Source organism: Euprymna scolopes, chromosome 31, assembly GCF_053919585.1.
Source record: "Euprymna scolopes isolate OS-2025 chromosome 31, ASM5391958v1, whole genome shotgun sequence".
NCBI lineage: Eukaryota > Metazoa > Mollusca > Cephalopoda > Sepiida > Sepiolidae > Euprymna > Euprymna scolopes.
Window position 1 is genome coordinate 51,026,171 of NC_136512.1, and position 9,586 is coordinate 51,035,756.

The 9,586-nt window shown below is 29.8% G+C and overlaps 1 pseudogene; it reads left to right on the forward strand.

Annotated features, from left to right (window-relative positions):
- Nucleotides 1-2,374: 2,374 nt before the first annotated feature.
- Nucleotides 2,375-2,490, forward strand: LOC145255931 (U2 spliceosomal RNA; annotated as a pseudogene).
- Nucleotides 2,491-9,586: the final 7,096 nt, after the last annotated feature.

The following is a 9,586-nucleotide window of genomic DNA, read 5'->3' on the forward strand; positions in this document are numbered from 1 at the left end:
CCGTATAAAAACAACACTAGCGAATAAATACTGGGAACTCAAAGAAAGCGGACATTCGCCGGTAGTCGAATGGAAAATAATGAGACAAGCTACCACATGCAGACATTTAGACGACCCATGTAAATTATGCCTCCATGAAAAATTTGCTATCCTGTACTTTAAAGAACCTCAAAATCTATTAAACTGTAGGCGGGAAATAGCAAACAACTGTGTTCACAAAATAAAACTTACTCTAGGATAGCGATACAAAATAGCTTTAAAACTAACAATAACAAGAGAACAAACAAATAAATAAATTAAATAAACATGAATATACATAAACGATCACATATATATATATATATATATATATATATATATGTATATCTGCATGTATGTGTGTACACATAGGTATATTTATGTGTATAAAAAAAGGAGAACGTCTACCTAAAACCACTAACCTAGTTCTAAAACAGATCCTTTGTTTGATAAAATGCACGCCCATTGGCTGATAGGAAGGGGCGCGGTGGGTACTAGAAAGCTGATTGGCCAACTAGAAATCCTCAACATATATAAAAACAAGAAGCAACCACAGAATTCGCGCATAAGCCTGACGAATCCTATAGTGGGATGAAACGCAGAATATTCAGTGTAGCTTAATTGCCATATATATTTTATAAATTACTATATATATATATATATAAAGATAATATATATATATATATATATATATATATATATATATAGGGGTGTGTATACATATATGGTTTTATATTTTATATATATATGTGTGTATATATGTGTATGTACGTTCCTGTCCATGTAATGCATAATTATGTTGATGTGCACATCTTTGTGCTGCCTTACGTGCTCTTGTATTTTGTTTTATGCTTATATATTTGTATATGTATGTATGTGTATTTATGTGTATGTGTGTGGATATATACATATATATATGTATGTGTATTTATGTGTATGTGTATGTATATATATATATATATATATATATATATATATATATATATATATATATATATATACTAGCAAAAGTACCCGTCGTCGACTGGGTTCAAAAACAGCCTTCAGAAAATGGACCGATTTATGAAAGTATGATAGGTTATGGAAAGGAAGGGTTGAATTTGGGGGTATCAAAACCAAAGAAAAATATGATGAAAGTAAAAATAAAATAGATAAACCCCATAATTTATTATACCATACCTGTTCACACTGAAACATTTATCACAATGTTCTGTGGATCTATATTAAAAAAAACCTTCTTAAACTTTGTGACATATTTCCATTCTATGGAGGTTAGGTGCGAACGAACACCCCATAATTTTATTATACCATATTTCTTAAAACTGAAACATAATTACCAAAGTATACTTACGCAGATATATATGAAAAGTCTTTATTAAAGTTTGTGCCTATTTCCATTCTATGGAGGCCAGGCGCGAACGCAGACCCCACAATTTTATCATACCATCCATATTTAAGTTAAACCATACTTATCGATGTATTCTTATGTACATCTATATAAAAAACACCTGTAAACGTTTTTTTTTAATTTTTAATTTTTTTATTCTCATACTTTGTGGACCAGGCGCAAACGCAGACCACACAATTTTTATGAACCACCGTTCTGCCAGATCAATCATACTCATTCCTGTGTCTCGATACATCTTCTATCATTATATGTAATCAGTTTTTTTTTTAAATAGTCAACCATATAGGAGCCTACTATTCGTGACCACACACACACACACACACACACACACACACACACACACACACACACACACACACACACACAGAGCTTTATATTATATATATATATTCATGTGTAGTGTATGTACTTATGTGTATATATGGTATGTGTGTACATGTGCGCATATGGGTATGTGTGCATGCATGTATGTATGCATATGGGTGCACGTATGCATGCTTGGACCTGTACATGTCATTGTATGCATATACATGTGTATGAATATACATGCGTGTATGTTTGTGCATGCGTGCATTTCTGTTTATGCATATTATTATTTATATATGCATTATATGTATGGGGTGCATATATTATATACATATGGTTGTTGAATATGACTATGTATTGGTATGTATGCGTATATATGGGTGTTAATTGTGCATGCATATATATATCTGTACCCTTATGCACATTTTTTATGTAAAAACTACTATTGGTCTATGGTTTTAAATATTATCATCATCATCATCATATTATTATTATTATTATTACGCTTATCGCTCCGTCCATTATGATAACGGACGGAGCGATAAGCGTAATAATGTGCATCCCTAAAAAAGGAAAGTGGAAATTAAAAAAAAAAAAAAATTTAATTGGTGTCGCTGTTGAGGCAAAGCTAATAAAAATGACTTCTCTTTCTTGGCCTTTTGGCTAAGATCAAAGTGTAATATCTGTTCTTCAGGTGCTACATTTCAGTTTCTTCTCTCTCAGTGAAAGAGAAATCCTTTACGACTAAGACAATTTTTTCTCCACGTTAAAAAAATTACCCTGGTGTCTAAATCTGTCCTCTGGGGAGGCATTGTGAATAGGTACTATGTTTAATGTAACAAAGTTTTAATATTAAAAAAGTAAGTGAAAAAAGTTATTTCTGATTTAATTACAAAATGCCCTGGAAGTGTTACTCCTGATTAATTATAAAATGCTCTGGAAAATGTCCGTTCTGGTTTATTTTTTTTTGTTTACTTGCCTCCCAACAAGGGAGGAATTGGACAGAAGGTCGGTTAAAAATATAGGGGGAAACCAGCTCCCCAAAAGGGGCTCTCTGGTAAATAACGAAAATAAGAATTGTATCAGTAATGAAGGATTTCTCCGCCATTAACCAAGACCAAATAGTGGGGGGATTTAAGTCACTGGAATGCTGAAACTGATAGTAAACTAAAACATTCACATGTTGAAGCAATGGTTATCTAATCCCTAACCGTGTTAATGCTTTTATGCATTACTTTCGAAAAGCTGCTGAAACAGTTTATGATTTAAACATTACTTTATTTCAAGTAGATTTTAAGCAGTGGGTTACGGTATATGAAGTCAGTCCCGGAATTTTCTAAAATCGTTTACGATTTAAACATTACTTTATTTCATGTATATTTTTAACAGTGGGGTGGGGGATAATAAACCAGTCTCGAAAATGGGTGAAACCGTTTACACATTACACATTGCTTTATTCAATGTATATTTTTAACATTCGGGTGGGAAATATGAAGTCGGTTCCGGAAATGGCTGCAACCATTTACGTCTTGGACATTACTTTATTTAATGTATATTTTTAACAGTAGGATGGGAGATGAGAAGTCGATCTCAGAAATGGCTGAAAAAGTTTACGATTTATACATTACTTTATTTCATGTATATTTTCAACAGTGGGGTGGGGATTATAAGTCAGTCCCGGAAATGTCTGAAACAGTTTACTATTTAAACATTACTTTATTTCGTGTATATTTCTCCTAAGCCTGCATTAGATAAATTATACACAGTTATACATAAATAACAGTGGGTTTGGGATATAAAGTCAGTCCCGAAAATGGCTGAAACAGTTTACTATTTAGACATTACATTATTTCATGTATCTTTTTAGCAGTGGGTTTGGGATATAAAGTCAGTCCCGAAAATGGCTGAAACAGTTTACTATTTAGACATTACATTATTTCATATACATTTTTAGCAGTTAGGTTGAGGATATAAAGTCAGTCCCGGAAATGGCTGAAACAGTTTACTATTTAGACATTACATTATTTCATGTATATTTTTAGCAGTGGGGTTGGGATATAAAGTCGGTCCCGGAAATGGCTGAAACAGTTTACTATTTAGACATTACATTATTTCATGTATATTTTTAGCAGTGGTTTTGGGATACAAAGTCGGTTTCGGGAATTGCTGAAACAGTTTATTATTTAGACATTACATTATTTCATGTATATTTTTAGCAGTGGGTTTGGGATATAAAGTCAGTCCCGGAAATGGCAGGAACAGTTTACTATTTAGACATTACATTATTTCATGTATATTTTTAGCAGTGGGTTGGGGGATATAAAGTCAGTCCCGGAAATGGCTGAAACAGTTTACGATTAAAACATTACTTTATTTAATGTATATTTTCAACAATGGGGTGGCGGACATGAAGTCAGTCCAGGGATTGAATGAGATGTACAAATATATACTATCAGAAAGCGTCGCCCAGTATTGAATCAGATAGGTGGAAAACATATAGTAGCAAAATACCCAGCGTCGCCCGGGATCGAATGAGATAGGTGAACGATATATATTAGCAGAATATGCGCCGTCACCCGGGATTGGATAAGATAGGTGAAACATATATACTATGAGAATACCCAGAATTTATTTATTTGTTTGTAATGAAATAATAAGTCGAGGCAATATATCGAAGTTATTATTTAAGTAAGAGGGAGCGACATAGTGGGTTAAAGTTATGAAAATTATTGTCGAAATCAAATACATATTCAAGAATTATGAAAAATGAGGAAATGTGAGTTACTTGATTGGTGTGTTTGTAATGATATAATAAGCCCAGACAATATATCAAATATATTATATAAGTAGGATGGAGAGGCATAATGTGGGTTTTTAATTATAAAAATTATTGTCGAAATTAGTAACATATCCCGAATTATGGAAAAAGATTAAATGTGAGTTAATCGTGTGTGTTTATAATAAAATAATCAGCCCAGGAAATATATCAAAGTAATTATGTAAGTAAGAGAGAGCGATAAGGATGGTTTAAATTATGAAGAATAATTGTCAAAATTAGTAACACACCCAAGAATTATGAAACATGATAATATGTTATTTAATGCATTAGTGTGTTTGCAATGAAATAATCAGACCAGACAATATATCAAAGTTATTATTTTAGTAAGTGGGGCGATGATGTGGGTTAAAATGATGAAAAATGATTGTCGACATAAGTAACATATCCAAGAATTATGAAAAATGACGAAATGTGTGTTAAGTGATTGGTGTGTTTGAAATGTAATAATTATCCCAGATAATATATCAAAGTTATTATTTTTGTAGTGGGTGGTTGATAATGTGGGTTAAAAATATTAAAAATAATTGTCGAAATGTGTAACATATCAAAGAATTAAGAAAAATGATGAAATGTGAGTTAATTGATAGTAATGTTTTTTTATGAAATAATAAGCCCAGAAAATATATCAAAGTATATTTTTAGTAAGAGAGGGCGACGGGGATGGTTTAAATTATAAAAAATTATTGTCGAAATTAGTAAGATATCCAATAATTACGAAAAATGACGAAATGTGACTTAATTGATTGGTGTGTTTATAATAAAATAATTAGCATAGACAATATATCAAAGTTATTATATAAGTAAAGGGGAAGAAGATAAGGAGGGCTTTAATTATGAAAAATTGTTGTCGAAATTAGTAACATATATAAGAATTACGAAAAAATGATGAAATATTAGTTAATTGATTGGTGTGTTTGTAAGGAAATACTCAGCCTAGATAATATATCAAAGTTATTATTTAGTAAAGAGGGAAGGGCGAAAATGTGGGTTAAATTATGAAAATTGATTGTCGAAATAAGTAATATATCCAAGAATTATGAAAAATGATTAAATGTGATTTCATGCATTAGTGTGTTTGTAATAAAATAATAAGCCCAGACAATATTTCAAAGTTATTATTTTATTAAGAGAGGGCGATAGTGTGGGTATAAATTATGAATAATGATTGTCGAAATTAGTAACATATCCAAGAATTACGGAAAATGATGAAATGTGAGTTGATGTTTGTAATGAAATAATCAGCCTAGAAAATATATCAAAGTTATTATTTTAGTAAGGTGTGCGACATGGTGAGTTCAAATGATGAAAAATTATTGTCAAAATAAGTACTATATCCAAGAATTATTAAAAATAAAAATGATGAAATGTGAGTTAATTAATAGTTGTGTTTTTATAAAATAATCAGCCGATACAATATATCAAATTTACTATTTTAGTAAAGGGAGAGGCGATAATGTGGGTTGAAATTATGCAAAAATATTGTCGAACATAGTAACATATTCAATAATTATGAAAAATGATAAAATGTGGTTAATTGACCGGTGTGTTTGTAATGAAATAATCAGCCCATGAAATATATCAAAGTTATTATTTTAGTAAGGGGGCAGTACAGTTTTAATTAAAAAAAACTAGAATATGATTGTGCCTTCATTCATGCTGAATAGAACGCTCACAGCATGTCCAGCAACAATATATTGCATAGGAAAAATGCTGCTGTGGAATTTCCACAGGTCCCGCTAGTTATTATTATTATTATTATTATTATTATTATTATTATTATTATTATCATTATTATTATTATTATTATTAATAATAATAATATTTTATAAATATTGTTTATCGAGCCAAAAGCACATACATTTAAGTACCTAAATAGTGACTTTCGAGCCAAAAGAACATACATTTAAGTAACTGCTCTGATGTTATCCTCGGTCTGTGTATGAGAATTCCTTTAGGACTGAGACAATTTTCCTTCAGGACCGAGACTATTTGTATTCTCATTTAATTATTAACTAATATTAATTTTATTGATTTTATTATTATTATTATTATTATTATTATTATTATTATTATTATTATTATTATTATTATTATTATTCATAACTAATAATTACATTATTTTTACCGTTTAACAATTTCATTTCTATTCAATTATACATATTGAAATCAACTGCGTCTCATCTTTGCCCTTGGAATTAAAAAAAAAACAATCTTCTTCCACAAACGGCTAAAATGATTCACGTGAACTTTTTCGAACATGATTGCTAGGAATGAACGCTGTCCATGCTACAAATCTCTAGTTCTTTCAATGGTTTCCTTTTTCTTTTTCATTTCGATACTTTTTTGTGATCAAGAGCGGAGGTCCATTTGAAATATAAAAAATAACAATAAAAATATTAAATACAAAAAGTAACATCGTTTTTCATGCTTCAAAAACCCCTCATAACCTTTAAATCGCTATCCTAGAAGAATACGTGGACTTTTAACATATATATATATATATATATATATATATATATATATATATATATATATATATATATATATATATAATTACGACACTATATATACACATTTCAATGTCGTATCAGCGGTTAGAAAGAGTCTGCGCAAATTCATCAGAGACATGGAAAAACTGAAACACTGTAAAGTGAGCAAATACAGAAAAAAACGTTAAACGAGCGTATTTACATGTACAGTATTTACATGTACAGTGTTTACATGTACAGTATTTACATGTACAGTATTTACTTGTACAGTGTTTACATGTACAGTGTTTACATGTACAGTGTTTACATGTACAGTATTTACATGTACAGTATTTACATGTACAGTGTTTACATGTACAGTATTTACATGTACAGTATTTACATGTGAAGTATTTACATGTGAAGTATTTACATGTACAGTATTTACATGTGCAGTATTTACATGTACAGTATTTACATGTGCAGTATTTACATGTACAGTATTTACATGTGCAGTATTTACATGTGAAGTATTTACATGTACAGTATTTACATGTGAAGTATTTACATGTGAAGTATTTACATGTGCAGTATTTACATGTACAGTATTTACATGTGAAGTATTTACATGTGGAGTATTTACATGTGCCGTATTTACATGTGAAGTATTTACATGTGCAGTATTTACATGTGCAGTATTTACATGTACAGTATTTACATGTGAAGTATTTACATGTGAAGTATTTACATGTGCAGTATTTACATGTACAGTATTTACATGTGAAGTATTTACATGTGAAGTATTTACATGTGAAGTATTTACATGTGCAGTATTTACATGTACAGTATTTACATGTGAAGTATTTACATGTACAGTATTTACAAGTGAAGTATTTACATGTGAAGTATTTACATGTGCAGTATTTACATGTACAGTATTTACATGTGCAGTATTTACATGTCCAGTATTTACATGTGCAGTATTTACATGTACAGTATTTACATGCGAAGTATTTACATGTGCAGTATTTACATGTACAGTATTTACATGTGAAGTATTTACATGTGCAGTATTTACATGTGAAGTATTTACATGTGAAGTATTTACATGTGCAGTATTTACATGTACAGTATTTACATGTGAAGTATTTACATGTGGAGTATTTACATGTGAAGTATTTACATGTACAATATTTACATGTGAAGTATTTACATGTACAGTATTTACATGTACAGTATTTACATGTGCAGTATTTACATGTGAAGTATTTACATGTGCAGTATTTACATGTACAATATTTACATGTGAAGTATTTACATATACAGTATTTACATGTGAAGTATTTACATGTACAGTATTTACATGTACAGTATTTACATGTGAAGTATTTACATGTGCAATATTTACATGTGAAGTATTTACATGTACAGTATTTACATGTGAAGTATTTACATGTGCAGTATTTACATGTACAGTATTTACATGTGAAGTATTTACATGTACAGTATTTACATGTGAAGTATTTACATGTACAGTATTTACATGTGCAGTATTTACATGTACAGTATTTACATGTACAGTATTTACATGTGAAGTATTTTTATGTGCAGTGTTTACATGTACAGTATTTACATGTACAGTATTTACATGTACAGTATTTACATGTACAGTGTTTACATGTACAGTGTTTACATGTACAGTATTTACATTTACAATGTTTACATGTACAGTGTTTACATGTACAGTATTTACATGTACAGTATTTACATGTACAGTATTTACATTTACATGGTTTACATGTACAGTGTTTACATGTAGAGTATTTACATGTAGAGTATTTACATGTACAGTGTTTACATGTACAGTGTTTACATGTACAGTGTTTACATGTACAGTATTTACATGTACAGTATTTACATGTACAGTATTTACATGTACAGTGTTTACATGTACAGTGTTTACATGTACAGTATTTACATGTACAGTATTTACATGTACAGTATTTACATTTACAATGTTTACATGTACAGTGTTTACATGTAGAGTATTTACATGTAGAGTATTTACATGTACAGTGTTTAAATGTACAGTGTTTACATGTACAGTATTTACATGTACAGTATTTACATGTGAAGTATTTACATGTACAGTATTTACATGTACAGTGTTTACATGTACAGTGTTTACATGTACAGTATTTACATGTACAGTATTTACATGTACAGTATTTACATGTACAGTGTTTACATGTACAGTGTTTACATGTACAGTGTTTACATGTACAGTATTTACATTTACAATGTGTACATGTACACTGTTTACATGTACAGTATTTACATGTACAGTATTTACATGTGAAGTATTTACATGTGCAGTATTTACATGTACAGTATTTACATGTACAGTATTTACATGTGAAGTATTTATATGTGAAGTATTTACATGTGCAGTATTTACATGTGCAGTATTTACATGTACAGTATTTACATGTGAAGTATTTACATGTACAGTATTTACATGTGAAATATTTACATGTACAGTATTTA